We start from the raw sequence: 15136 nt of genomic DNA on the forward strand, positions 1-15136 counted from the left end.
CAAACTGGTTTCAGGAAAGGCAGGTAATATTCTTGGCTTCTTTTCCTGAGAAGCCCAGGGGTAGGCCAGCATCAGGCATGACAGGATACAGATGCTCAGATGTACCAAGATACCTCTCTCTACATCTCTTTCCTCTTTCTTTTGTGTGACTTCACTGCTGGACATGCTCTTCTCACGCAGAGGCCACCGGCAGCTGTGGTTTCTTTCGTGCGGCCTTAGCAGTATCTGTTGGAAGAAAGTTCTGGTTGAAGTCCCAGAACGGAGTCTCATTTGTGCTGGTGGTCACAGGGGCGGATGCTCTGATTGATCCAGCTTGGGTCGGAGGTCTCCGTGTTGAGATGGGGTGAGATGGAATCAGCCCCACCCAAAACATGGGGAATGGGGGGGGGGTTCCCCCGAGGAACAAGTCGCATCAGGAAAACAAAACGAGGAGTCTTGCAATGAGATGGGAAGGGCTTGGCAGCAGAAGTTTCGAGTTACATTGTAATTCTGGGCCACCTCTCCATCACCGTAGGGCCCTGGTGTAATGAGGATGGGAGCCTGCTGGGGGCAGGTGGGGCCCAGCTAAGTTTTACCGGGGTTCAGTCAGGACACTGGGTTTAGAGGGGTCTGGGGTAGGTTAGCTGGAAGGATGCCTGAATATCCAGTGGGTGGAAGGAGGTCAAGGCCCAAGTCCAGACCCAGGACAACGGCAGTAGATTTTAGACTTGATGGCACAGCGTGGCCTGGTGATGTCTCAGGGTTCGGGTGGCTGCTGAATATGGGAGGGGGGTGCAGAAATCTGGCAACTCAATCGAGCTTCGACCAAAGTCACACCTTGTGTGACTTTGCATAATAGGCTCCCATTGAAAGAAAGGATTTCATTGTGCAGAAAGTCTCAAAAAGTCCACTGGACGAGGGTGGTGGGAAATCTGCATCTCAGATGCCTGCTACCGCACGGAGGGGGTGTCGTATTGCTGTCACCATGACAGGCTCAGGCCCTGGGGTAGCTCCCGAAGGAGTGCCCGGCTGAGAAGGAGGGCACATTGTTAGTAAGGTCACCCAAGTGTCCTGGATGGCGTGTGATCAACAGGGTGTTACAATTGTGGATTCTACAGAGACTTCAGCTACCGTGGAGGCTCTGTAGGCAAAGGGAGGTGCTCGGTTGTATCACTGGCTTTCCAAGTAGGCATTCGGGAATGGTTTCAGACTCCTGAGCCCCTCCGTGACTGCCCTGAGGAGCTAGAAAGGTGCAGAGTCCTTAAGGGGAGGGTTTGTGGGGGGGGGTCTCCTTGGAGAAGGCTGTGTGGGGGCACGTCAAGAAGGGGTGTGGGTGGATGGAGGTCTCCCGGTCTCAAGCCTTGCTGGAAAGGGCAGGCCTTACAGGGACCTTTGGAGGGTCCATCACCACCTGGATTTGGGGACACCGAGGACTGAGGTCTGAGTCCTGTCCCGGGAGTCGTGAGGTGCAGGAGTGATGTCAGCTGGACAACAACACCCAGAAAACAGGTCTAGACCCTTCTCCCCTACCAGGCTTTGCCCGGCAGGGTCAGTAACCAGGTACGACTTGGAGAAGGAGAGAAACTCTGGACAAGGAGGAGAGAAGGGAAGAGTCATGCTTCCCTTTTTCCCTCCACAAGCAGGCAGTCCAGCACGGACAGGGGAGAAGGGTTGGTATTGAAGCAAATTTGGAGCCACTGCCATTAACTTGCCCTCCTACTAGCTCTAGTGTGTGTGTGTTACATGTACATTAATAGTTGTTTACCTACAAGATACAACATCAAGCTCTTACAATTTGGTTTTTAAATTTTTAATAGTAAAAGAGTAAATTGTAATTAATTTTTTACAGACTTTGAGATGTTTAAAAGTATATTTTCTTAATATTTATTTATTTTTGAGAGAGAGAGAGAGAGAGAGAGCGAGAGCAGGGGAGGGGCAGAGAGAGGGAGACACGAAATCTGAAGCAGGTTCCAGACTCTGAGCTGTCAGCACAGAGCCTGACGTGGTGCTAGAACCCACGAACCATGAGATCAGGACCTGAGCCGGAGTTGGATGCTTCACTGACTGAGCCACCCGGGCGCCCCCATGGTGTAATTTGTGAACACATCCCTCGTGAGCGTGCTCCTAGGTTCCCAGTTTCCTCTGTCCTAGCGCCACTGCTCTGGCCAGTCCCACGTTAACTCACTGCAATCAGCCTACTGGGGCCCACAGTCTCCTGGGAGCTGTGTGGACTGTCCATTCAGTTCCGGTCCTCATGCCTCTTGTCCTTTTGGGAGCATGTGACGCAGTTACCTCCCTCCTTTGGATTTCTGTGCTCCTCTCCATCTGTTCTGCTCAATACCTTATGGCAGCTGATTTCCTTCCTGTTTATATTTTCCCTGGATGGTCCCCTCCGTTTCCTAGTCACCTGCCCTCTTGCCCTGATGCCTGCTGGATCGGCACCCAGCCCAGACCTCTGCCCAGCCTCTGCCTCCAGACGTGGAGTCACCGCGGGCCCTCATCGGCACTCACCCCAGAGCTGACCGCCCCCTCCATGCTCCCTAGCTCAGGAATCAACGCTGCCATCCGCCAGGCCCCTGCAGTTGGCCCCTCGCATCTCTCTGCTCCTCCAGTATCCACAGCACCTTGCGTTGCCCACCCCACACCTACAGTGCGTCAAAGACATCACGTGGTGTCTGGGGCCATGCATACACTCGCGAGGCCAGGCAGGTCAGGCCTTGCTCTTGCCCTTTGATGCCTCTTCCCAACCTGTATTTGAAAGGGCATATAGTCAAAGGGACTGCCTCACCCCAGGCTCTTCCTTAAAATGCCCATTATGACTACACACCCACTGAGTTAGAATTACTCCACTGCGGTGGCCGGGGTGGGGGCACCTGGGTGGCTCAGTCGGTTAAGCGTCTGACTCTTGATTTTAGCTCAGGTCATGATTTCACGGTTGGTGGGATCTAGCCCCTTGTCGGGCTCTGTGCTGACAGCATGGAGCCTGCTTGAGATCCTCTCTCTCTCTCTCTCTGTCTCTCTCTCTCTCTCTGCCCATCCCCCCTTCCTCTCTCAAAATAAATAGATAAACTTAAAAAAAAAAAAAAGGAATTCCTCTGCAGGGGCCTGGGAATCTGCGTTTCGAATGCATTCCTAAGGTGATTCACGGGTCTGCTAATTTTGGATCCAGTGCTAAGAACAAAGTCAAGGCTCTCTCCTGGCACATCCAAGGCTCTCTCTGGAGCTGCATTCAGTATCTCTACCTCCAAATTAGAACTCAATTCTTGCTTGGAAATCTTGGGATTATGAAATGAGCCCATGAAACGCAGGGCACAGTGTGACACGTGGAAGGCACCGCAGGACGTGAGCACCTCCATCCTGGTTAAGGCGCGTGCATTTTTGCTGGCTTCTGGAAACAGCAGCTCACGGGGTCGTGGAGGAGACCCGCAGGCAGGTGCCGTGTGCGCCCTGGGCTTGCGGGGTCAACCGTGTCTGCGTGTGGCTTCTCGGTGCTTGTGATCCACGGTAGTCTTTCGTTCTGTCACAGCCCCTCGTGGACTCTCCCAGGGTACTACTACCTGGCTTGCGTGGCCGAAGCATTTCACTGCGACACGGCTCCAACTGCCAAAGCCATGCTGAATTCTGAGGGCAGAACGGAGTCCTCTGAGCTCCGCACTCAGTATCCAGGATGAACCGATGATTTGCCGTGTATTAGTTATACTTCCTTCGCCCCCCCGCCCGAGCCCCCGTTTGTGCTCTGCCCTCCTGTGCTCTGGGATCCAGGAGGCTGACCCCTAAGTACTGTGTGGCCTTGTTGTTTTGTCTGCTGGATTCCAGCTGGGGAGTCGTGTGCGCTCGCGTGGGCTGCTGTGAACAAATAACCCAGACTGGGAGGCCGAGGCCGGAGTTGTTTTCTCTCGCGGTCCTGGAGGCTGGGGATCCGAGGCCCAGGTGTCAGCAGGTCGGCGTCTGTCTGCTCAGGTCTCTCTCCTTGGCCTGCAGATGCTGCTGTCTTCTTCTCTTTGTGCCTTCCCATGGCCCCGTCCGCCCCTGCCCTGGGGATCTGTGTCCAAATCTCTTCGTAGAAGGACTCCAGTCCTGTTGTACTAGGTTGGCCCTAATGACCACATTTACCATAATTCCCTCTTTTGGCCCCATCTCCAGATACAGTCACATTCTGAGGTTGGGGGGAGGTGTGAAGACTCAACCTATGGGTTTGGGGACTCAACTTTGGGGAGCACGGCTCAGCCTGGCAGGGGCTGGAGATCAGAGGGAGGAGGAGGGGCTGGCACACCCACCACCCCTCCTGCTCCTGCACCTCCAATGGGCGATGGCAGCGTCTCTTCCTGCCCCCTGTGCCCTTCCTGTACATCCCTCCCCTCCCCTCCCCTGGGAGTGGTCACCGCTCCCCACAACCCCGCATTCGGTATTCGCCTCTGGGCACCTCAGCACGTCTGTTCTCTCGACCCTGCCCGCACCTCTGAAACTCGCCCTCAGTAGAGTCTCTGTATCTGATCTACCGAGCCGGATTCTGTTTTCTGTTGGAGCACTGATGGTACGGTTCGTTCGCTCACGATTTTCTTCAGGAACGCTTGTCCGCACGTCCTCGGCACCCAGGCACGTCGCTCCCAGTGAACACAGAGGGATGGGAGCCATTGGTCACGGAACGCCTCCCTTAGGAGCGACAGATTGCTTCCTTCTCTAATGTGAAGGAAGGCTTCCTGGAGGAGGAAGCACTGAGGCTCTACGGGTTGGGGGCCGAGTTTGGCGATTAAAGAAGGCAGGTTACATGGCACAGAAGTTACAGCAAAAGCCAGAGCCGAGAGCTGTCAAAGCAAGGGTGGCTTTGTCCTGGCTGGGTCCACGGTGTCACCATCCATGCAGTCACAGGGCTAGAAACATTGGCATGGCCGTCAACCCTTCCCCTTCCCTCCCCTTCCCTGCCTGGTCTGTCTCCTTCTGACATGCTGCTCCCCTGGCCATTCGCCTTTTCTCTATCTCTTCTGCCAGTCCTGCACTGTAGCTGGGGGGGGGGGGGTGGGGGGGGGGGGGGGGGGGGGGAGGGGGAGGGGGGATGTAGTCCAGCTATTGAATGGCCCAAACCAGTGCAAAGAGATGAACCTTTTTGGGGGCTACCTGCTTGATGCCTTGCACTATGCTAGCTGGGTTAAGTGTATTATCTTCAACTTTTCATAACCTTCCTGAGAGGTAAGGCTGGGGATTAAGGGTTAACTAACCACATGGCTCCCTCTGCTTTGAAGGTGCCTTTGAACATTGGCAAGAGGGGGAGAAGACGATTGGCCAGTGTCTGTGCTCCCCCCTCGCCTGAGTCTCTGGGACCGGACTAGCAAGTTCCTGGGGCTGAGGCATTGATCAGCTGCTTAGAGACAGAGTTGTGGGAGGAATGTCCAGAGCCAGCTGGAGACAAAACCTTGCAGGAGATCTGGAAGGTCCATGAAGGAGGTTTTATTTCCCGGGGCAACTCTAGGTGCATTTTCACCCAGTGGGCCCCAGGGGGGAGACTAGAGCAGATTTTTTTTTTTTTTTTTTTAGTCCAGATTGCTTGTGAAATTCAGAATATTTTTAGCGGATTTGAAAGCTTTGGAGACAGATCCCATTCCTCAGGGCCCTGCTCATAGCAGGCACTCAATGAACCTTTGTTGAACGTTGCTGAATGTTACTCATTGGCACAAATGATCCTTTGGTGAAATGTACACATTAGGGCATTTGATGAAGGTGTCGGCCAGCCTGACCGTAAAAAGTAATCTTTACGATGCCATAAAAAGGAACATGGACAATAGCTCGAATGTCATTCGTGAACACAATTAAGTATTTCCCTGAAGTTCCTCTGCCCATCAGGAAACCACATCACATGCACTTTCAAAACCAGTGGCCCCTTTCAGCTCTATGTAAAATGCCAGCTTTTTTATGGGAGCTGATTGGGTTTGCAATTAACCAAAGTGCACAATAATCGTGTCCCCCTAGATTGATTTATGGGACAAAGAGTGTGATTTAGAGAGTTACGAAAGGGATGGTGGGTGATCAGGATTTTAAGCACTGCCAAACGCAGTCACTTCGGCTCCAGAATACTGCTCGCTGAATGGATTGCAGAAAAGGGCACATCTACGGTGGGTGGTGTGGAAGCTTTACTCACCGGTCAGCCGGGCTTGCTGATTGCCCGCCTGTCTCTGGCCTGGTGCTAGGGACGCAGACTTGAGAAGACAGAGGTCCTACACTCAGGGACCCACAGCCCAGTGGCAGGCAGGGGGTGACAGCAAAGCGTCATCAAGGCTGGGAGAGGGGCATGCCCAAGTCACTAGGAGAAGACAGGGAACAACAAAATGTGTCTTGAACGGGCAAGGAGCCGTTCAGGAAGATTGGAGGGACGACTGGGGGTTGCTGCAGAGAGCAGGTGGGGGTGTGTCTGGCCAGACACAGACATGTTGGAAGCCTGGCACCATGGGGGCTAGACGAAGGAAGGCTGGGGTTGTTGAGACTGGACAGGTAGCCAGGCGCTAGGGCAGGGTGTCAGTGACTGTCAAAGAGCCTGCATGTCACCCTCACCATTGTCATGGAGACTCTGGTGGCCTGATCCCTCCTAACCCTGGCCATGACCCTTCCGTTGCTTTAGGGAAGTCTGTGTTGCTGACAGAGCATAGCCTCAGTGACAGCCGGTGCGCTCAAGGGTCCCGGCAGAGTCAGGCCCTGTGGCTGCTATCCAAAGCCACCGCTTTTACAGCACACGTGAAGTCCAACTTCCTCCCAGCTCCTTCGGCTTCCTGAATGATGTCACTGTTCTATTGTGAAGAACGGAGGGAAAGTTGTGTTACTCTTCCTCTCGTCCTTTGCGATCAAGCATCCTCTGGGCAAACGTGACCTCGGCTGAAGGACCTGCCTGGGGAAGCCTGGTGTGCTTGGGGTGAGGAGGCGTTCAGTGCCGCGCTGTCCCTTCCCTTTGCGCTGGAAGGTGGCCAGGGTGTGGCTGAGAGCTTTGAGGCAGGGCCTAGGGCTCTTGTTTTCTTAGTGCCGATAAAGGAAGGGTCCCTGGGCCTCTGCGGGCCAAGCTTCCCATCTGGCCAAGGGGCTACTCAGCAGGGTGTGATGACCTTAGTTTCACTTCAGAGAGGAGTGTTCCCGGCAACACTGGGCTTGGGCTCATCTCCAGGCATGGATGCCCTGGCTGGCCACGCTGCCCATCTCTGGGGACAGGGGCAAGTTTGCTTTCCAGACTTTTCTAAAGCCTAGGTTCTTCTGCCTTCCTCCCTCCCCGACCACGCTCCCTCTACCCCCACCACCCCAAGTGAGCTGTTTAGGACAGCATATCCTCGAAGCATATCACAGTGGCTGTTTTAAATACACGACCTCAGGTAGGGCGCCTGGGTGGCTCAGTCGGTTGAGCGTCCGACTTGGGCTCGGGTCATGATCTCGTGGTTTGTGAGTTTGAGCCCCGCGTCGGGCTCTGTGCTGACAGCTCGGAGCCTGGAACCTGCTTTGGATTCTGTGTCTCCTACTCTCTCTGCCCCTCCCCCTGCTTGTGCTCTGTCTCTCTCTGTCTCTCGAAAATAAATAAATAAATGTAAAAACAAAAATTTAAATACACGGCCTCAGGTATGTGAGTTCGAGCCGATCTCTGGCCCACACTGTTTACGGATGGTACCAGTTAGCCCTTCTCGGCTGGATCTAGCATTAAACAGCCAGTTCTGGGCAGGCCCCGGGAGGAAGGGACCCTGGAGTGCTGGCGTTGGACGGGCCACCAAGGCCACTCGTTAGATGGTAATACGGCTTCGGGCAGAGCATGGACCGACAGCTGGTCCATGCGGTTAGAAAGCGTCCTCAGGTGGAACTGAACTCCACCTCCCTGAGGCTGGAGATCAGCCGACCCTCGTTCTGGAATCTTCAAGATCCCAGAAGAAGCCCCTCCTTTCTTCAATTACTACTACTATTATTTATAGCTTACCTTTGTATGGAGTTGATGGTTGCAAAAGATACCTCTTTTCTTCTTATGTGTTCGTGTAGTTATTTAATTAATTAATTAATTAAAATGTACATCCGAGTTAGTTAACATATAGTCCAATAATGATCTCAGGAGTAGAATTTAGTGATTCACCACTTACATATGACACCCAGTGCTCATCCCAACAAGTGTCCTCCTCAATGCCCATCACCCATGTAGCCCATCCCCCCACCCAACACCCCCTCCAGTAACCCTCTGTTTGTTCTCCATTTTTAAGAGTCTCTTATGTTTTGTCCCCCTCCCCATTTTTATATTCTTTTTGCTTCCTTTCTCTTATGTTCATCTGTTTTGTATCTTAAATTCCTCGTATGAGTGAAATCATATGATATTTGTCTTTCTCTGACCGCCTTATTTTGCTTAGCATAATACACTCTAGTTCCATCCACGCTGTTGCAAATGGCAGCAACAAGTAGTATTCCGTGTATATACATATATATATATGTATATGTGTGTATATATATACATATATACGTATACATATATATACATATATATACATATATATACACACATACATATATATATACACATATATACATATATATACATATATATATATACACCACATCTGCTTTATCCATTCATCCACTGATGGACATTTGGGCTCTTTAAATATGTGATAAGTGCCTCCTAAGTCTTCCCCTGGGTCAAATATCACAGCCTCCTCCTCACATTCCTTCAATGGCAAATTTTCCTTTCCGTACAAAACCACAGTATCCATTTTAATGTTAAAATTTATTTTCTAGGGGCACCTGGGTGGCTCAGTTGGTTAAGCGTCCGACTTTTGCTCAGGTGATGATCTCGCAGTTCATGAGTTCAAGCCCCGTGTCGGGCTCTGTGCGGACAGCTTAGAGCCCGAAGCCTGCTTTGCATTCTGTGTCTCCCTCTCTCTCTGTTCCTCCCCCACTCGCTCTCTGTCTCTGTCTCTCTCTCTCTCTCAAAAATAAACATTAAAAAAACCATTAAGATTTATTTTCTGTTTATAAAAGTAATATATGCTGCTTGTAGAAAATTAGGAAAATAGGGACAATTAAAAAAAAGAAAGAAAAAAATATGCCCAGTTTGTTGGGCACCTCTTTCCGCCAAGCTCTGGGATGGTCTGGCCCTGTAGTGGCCTCTGTTGCCGTGAGTTTCCAATATTTGGGCCGGTTTAATAGTTCCACTCCATTTTGAGGCAGCTCCTTCAATGCTTTGGGACAGGGACATCTTCCTTCTGTCACTCAGTGCCTGGTGTCTCCTTTTCTACCTATCGGTACTCCCTCTCTGGCAGGCATGAGAATCCTGGTGACCTTGTGGGCAAACAGAGAAGTTACCTGGGGGAAACCGGGGAGCCCCTGCCTTCCAGGTGGGGCACCAGCCCTCCAGGTGGCCCAGAGCACATGCAGGCATCCTTGCTGTGGCAAATGGCAGGACTGTGTACTCCCTCCTGACTCCTCAGAAGCTGTCATGGTCTTTTGTGGTGCTGTTGAATTCATTGTGCTAATATTGAATTAGGATTTAATTACAGTCTTTGTATCTTTATTTCTTTTTATTTTAAAGTTTATTTATTTATTGAGAGAGAGAGAGAGAGAGAGAGAGAGAGAGAGAGAGAGAGAATCCCAAGCAGGCTCCACTCTGTGGCACAGAGCCCTATTCGGGGATCGAACTCCAGAACCGTGAGATCATGACCTGAGTGGAAACCAAGAGTCAAACGCTCAATTGGGCCACCTAGGCTCCAGGTGCCCCTTTATCTTTGTTTCTTATTGGAATTAATTGATGCACTTTTCTGCTATATCCTTTTTTTTTTAAGGTTTTGTTCTTAATGCTGTGCTAGGTTTATAAAATACATCAGATCATTTTCTATCTTTTTCTGTACTTTGGAACAGTTTACATAATGCAATAATTATCTGTTCCATGAACATTTGAAAGAACACGCTGTGACAATAGTCTGACCCCAAAGCCTTTCTGGGGGAGGCAGTTCTTTGAAATTAGTTTGCTTTCCTCTGTGCTTGTTGGTCAGGGCAGATTTTTTAAACCTCTTTTTGGGACAGATTTAGTCATTTGCATTTTCTCAGAAAATGATTCATTTCATTGAGAGTTTCAAGTATATTAGTATGAAGTTGTACCATTGTATTTTCTTATAGCAAAAAAAAAAAATCTCCTCATATCTGTTCTTACATCTCATTTTCCATTTCCTTTTTTTGTGTGATCTCTTTCACTCTTTTCTTTCTTTTTTAATCTTAGGTTTTTCAGATGTTTCTCTGTTGAAATGCATGTTTGTAGAAGCCGGTGTTGGAATTTTTGATCATTTTTACTAGCTGTTAATTTCCTTCCTTCCTTCCTTCCTTCCTTCCTTCCTTCCTTCCTTCCTCCTCCCCCATCTTTCTTTCTTTCTTTCTTTCTTTCTTTCTTTCTTTCTCCTTGATTCCTGCTTTATCTTTATCATACCCTCTCATCTATTCTCTTTGGGCTTAAAAATTCTCAATTTGAATAGTTTCTGTATTATTTTTAATTAATGGGAACATTGAAATATATGGCTTTATTCCCAGACTACAACCTTGTCCCTTTCTGTTGGCCCCCAGCTCTCACAGTCTTGCAGACCTTCAGCAGACTCGGCAAAGCTCATCCCCCTCTTCCAAGACTACCAGCAGCCCTGCCCTCACGAATCCCCCTTACTTTAATGCCGCGTGCTTTGGGGTGGCTACTGTTGCACTTGGTAGGTGGCCTTGGGCGCACTTGAGCTGCATCTGCTGCCTTTAATTCTCCAGCTGGCCCCTCCTGCAAGGCGCACGCGCACGCTTTCGCTGTCCTCGCCTCTGCAGTCATGCTCGGTGGAACTAGATTCTCAGAAGGTAGCACGCATTCTAGAACATTTCACCGTGAGATGGAAATGGCACCTCCAGTTAATGGCCAAATCTGGCTTGCATGGAACTTGGTTAATGACCTAACTGTACGGCCGGCCCCTCAGACATCCAGAATTGGACCAGTAAGATCATGCCCGCCCAGGTGGCTGTCTATGGAAATAAATGCAAGGGCCCGATCACCAGTTCGACCCTTATCTTGCTCATGTACATGTCATACGTGTTACACATGTCACAACGTGCCCAGAACAAAGCAAGCAGTCAGCACGGGAGACTATCACCTCTACTCCAGCCCTCTGGATCCGTGCTGGAATCCGCTGCCGGACCCTCAGAGCCCTCATGCCGGACAGGGATGCTGAAGGAGAAAGCCTGTGGCTATACGGCAACCGTGACAGCATCCCCGGTGACAACTTCCATGGAGCCCGCTGTCCTGACTGGCTCTGGCAACTGTATACTTTTCCTTTCTTCCACACAGGACACGTTTAAAGAGGAACCTCATACTTTTTTTTTTTTTTTGTATCTGCTTTGACCTCAGCGGATCGATGGTAATTTATGAGTTATGTCATCTGAGGGTTCACATTGCTCAGGTTGAGGCCATCTGAATAGACATGCACTTGGAATGACTTTGCCTTGGGTGGTTCTGCAGGCCCCTCCCCTGTGTCCAAGATCCCTGATGATGACAAATGGTAGCACCTGGGTCCTTACAGACTTTCTCACTGGGGAGAAAGGAGAGACTGTCTGGCTCATCCCCCAAGCTTGGGGAGAGAGACCTCGATTAGAAAGATGAGCATATCTGTCCTGGGGGAGTGTATGAAGGGCCAGTGCTGGGGGGGTGGGTATATGAATAATCATTCTTCCGGGCCTGGGTATGCCCTGCCCGAAATGGCTTTCCATGCGTGCCCTGGGCAGGGCCTTGATGCCATCTGCTCCTGAGGGGGGATGTGTCCGCCATCGATCTGACATAACGAAGAGGAAACTTCTTGATGCCTTGCTCCCAGACAAAGCCAAGGAAACCACTAATCCTGGTGTCAGCCAGAGCCTGTGGAAGAACACGGAGTGAATAAATCTCCGGGAGCCCCAGGAGCGGACTGAGGAGGCTCATTTCCTCCTCTCTTTCGGCGGCATCTCGGTGAGCCGGCTTAGCAGCAGGCCTGAGCTAGGTCAATGGCAGAATCGTTGGAGCGAGCCTCGGATTTTCGGGAGCTGCCTGCTTTCTCTGAGCAGGAACTTTCTCTTGCCACACAGTTACCAAAGTACAGTAAAAACCTTGGATTGCGAGGAACTTCTGCACGTGTTCCACAAGACGAGCAAACACTTCTCATCAGTGTTAACTTGATAAACGAGTGATCGCTTGCAATACGAGTATTACAGGATGCCGAATGTCACGTGATCGCAACTGAGCCAATGGTTCTCTCTCTCTCTCTCACTCTCTGTGGGATGGTGGGTGATCGTCTCCCATGCTCAGTCTCAGAATGAGGTGTTTGGCAGAAATCAGTGATTTTTTTCAGAACATTAAGGTGGCAGGAGTGTATTTTTTGTCACTTCAAAACACCTATGGACGCTCCTTTGCATTTCCATACAAGAGTAGGCTTAGGAACGGTTTGCTACATTCTAGGTCATTGGGTAGGTGCCTTGTTTAAGTTACAAGAAAAGAAAAAGATTCCATAGATAGATACAGTTGAGCCAATGGATAGTGATTCCATTAGTGATAGTGAAATAACCCTCCTCTCTCTTGTGTCCCTCACACCAGCCACAAAGGTTTTCAAAGGTAAGTGCAGGGCAATTTCTTTATTTTTCTTTATATTTTGTATTTTCTTTATTATTTTGTATTACATTACAGTATTGTAACCATTTTTATATGAATATTTTTGGGTTTTGGAGCCAATCCTCTGAGTTTCCATTATTATTTTTTTTTAATGTTTATTTTTGAGAGAGAGAAAGGAGAGGGGCAGAGAGAGGGAGAGAATCTGAAGCAGGCTCCAGGCTCTGAGCTGTCAGCACAGAGCCTGACACGGGGCTCAAACTCGTGAACTGTGAGATCATGACCTGAGTCGAAACTGGATGCTTAACCCCCTGAGCCACCCAGGCGCTCCGGTTTCCAGTATTTCTTATGGGGAAATTCGCGTTGATGTACAAGTGCTTTGGATTACAAGTCTGCTTTCAGAACTAATTACGCTCGCAAACCATGGTTTTACTGTACCTATCCCTAGCTGCCCATGGCCCTGTAAATATGTGGACCATAATGGGGAGGGGTTTCTCTCTTCCTGGAGCTTTGGTCTTGGGGCATGCAGTCCGCCCTTGCCTGACCTAGGCTGGGGAGACAGTTTGTGGGATCCCTTGTGCTGCTTCCCCACGTCCCCTGCTCCCAAATATCCCCCAAAGAACCCTATTTGATATCTGTACCACGTGGTGCTAGTGTGTGTTGTGTGATAACTCTGACGTTGCGGCTGCCACCCTCCCATACCCATACTGCCGTGGTCTCTGTCCTGTGGCTGCGGGGGTTTGTCTCGAATCGGTGTATGATCTCTCACAGTAGTAGCTAAGACTTTTCTCTGCTTCTTAGAGCTTTATATGTATTAACTCACTTAAGCAGATGGGTACAATGGTCTTTTCTACGCTTTCTTTCTTTCTTTCTCCCTCTCTCTTTCTTTCTTTCTTTTTCTTTCATTCTTTCTTCTTCTTTCTTTCTCTTTCCCCCTCCCTCCCTCCTTTCCTCCCCCCCCCTCTCTTCCTTGCTTTCTTAAGGAAACAAGCACAGAAAGGTTAATAATTTGTCCAAGGTCACACAGCTGTAAGGGGTAAGGTCAGAATTTAAACTCAGGCAGTCTGCCTCTGGAGCCCGTGCTATAAACTTTGTGCTGCTGATTTGTAGGTGGGCTGGAGGGAGGCTTTCGGGGTAAAAAGATAGTCTTTTGGTTATCTTTAAAAACGGTACCCCAGAGTCCAAGATTGTTAGGCTATTTTCTGATCCCCCCAAAAAGATCTCCTTACTTTCTCTTAACCCACAGACTTGCTTCTTGTGCACGACAAAGCCCTCTGCCTGCCACCAATTATGCCCCCAGCACACCCCCGATACGCCCTGATTTCACTTCTTCCAAGATTTTGGTAGGCAGGTCTGCTAGGAGTCTCAGACTCTCAGTGGTGCTATAGTTTCTGGGGTTTTTGTTTGTTTGTTTGTTTTATTTTGTTGTTGTTGCTTTGTGTTTTGTTTTTGTGTGTGTGTGTGTGTGTGTTTGTTTTATTGCTTTTTTGTTTTCTTGCTTTGTTTTTGGTTTTTGGTTTTGATTTGTTTTTGCTGGCTTGCTTTTCTGTGTATTCCCAGAGACCTAAGTGGGAAGTGGGGGCGGGGGGGCGGGTCCGCCCTGCGGACAGAACTGCTGCACCCCGCCTGGGAGGCTGCTGAGCTACAGGCTTCCCATCCACGTGGACTCCTTGCAGCTCGGGCTTCCCCTACACGGACGCACCCCCGAGACATGGAAGGAGAGGGTGACAGCATGTTGCGGGGGCTATGCTTGCACTGCTTCTTCCTGATTCTGGAGGCGCTAGATTTCCCTGTGGGTCCGGCAAGGGTGGAGGGCCCGGGCAGGGTATGAGGTGGCCCCAGTGCCAGCAGCCGAGACGGTGGCCCTCCTCATGACCTGGCTTCTCAGTCATGACTGAGGCAGAGGCTGCTTGTCTGGAGTGGTTTCTGGAAGCTCAGCTCTGGGCCTGCTCCTCCAGCCCCGCCACCGGTTTTCTCAGGACCTGACTCCCTTTCCGTGTTGACGAGGTAGAATGCTTCATGTTTTCTGCAACTTGATGCGGATAGATCATGATGGATTAAACACAGTTGGTTCAAATTGGGCCCATGAGGAGCTAAAGACTTCGGGTTTCTTTTCCCATGAATACTCTGAGGACAGGCACCTTCTGTTCAGGGAGTGTTGAGACCCATTGAACTCCCCTCCACTGGGCCCGCCAACCAGCAGGTGAGGTCCTTTCGAGTCCCTGTCTTCACGGGAAGCCTGCCACCAAGAACCACACTGTTCCCTCCGCCCAAACCTTGCCCCGTGCCTCCATGATGCTGTCTCCAACTGGGTTTCTGTCAGGGATTTTCTTGGCTTGCTCTCTGCTCCTGGGAAGGAACAGCCTGGTCCCTCTAATGCTGTGCTCACCAGGGGAGCCCATCAGTGCGTGTACCTTCGTCTCTCAGGTGACCGCAGGGTTACTGACTTTGGTAGCTCTCTTCCCTTCCCCTGGGGGTTCACGTGCATCCACATTGTTCCAGAGGCTATCCTGCAGAGACTTGCCTATGCTATATGAGCAGGACCATTAAGTATGAGACTTG

The 15136-nt window shown here is 50.4% G+C and overlaps 1 long non-coding RNA gene across 1 annotated transcript in view; it reads left to right on the forward strand.

Annotated features, from left to right (window-relative positions):
• Positions 1-15136, forward strand: part of LOC121042449 (uncharacterized) — a 127348-nt gene that overhangs the window by 38001 nt on the left and 74211 nt on the right. The gene's annotated exons all lie outside the window — the stretch shown is intronic.

The sequence above is a fragment of the Herpailurus yagouaroundi genome, unplaced genomic scaffold, assembly GCF_014898765.1.
Source record: "Herpailurus yagouaroundi ecotype Mexico unplaced genomic scaffold, PumYag 185, whole genome shotgun sequence".
Lineage (NCBI taxonomy): Eukaryota > Metazoa > Chordata > Mammalia > Carnivora > Felidae > Herpailurus > Herpailurus yagouaroundi.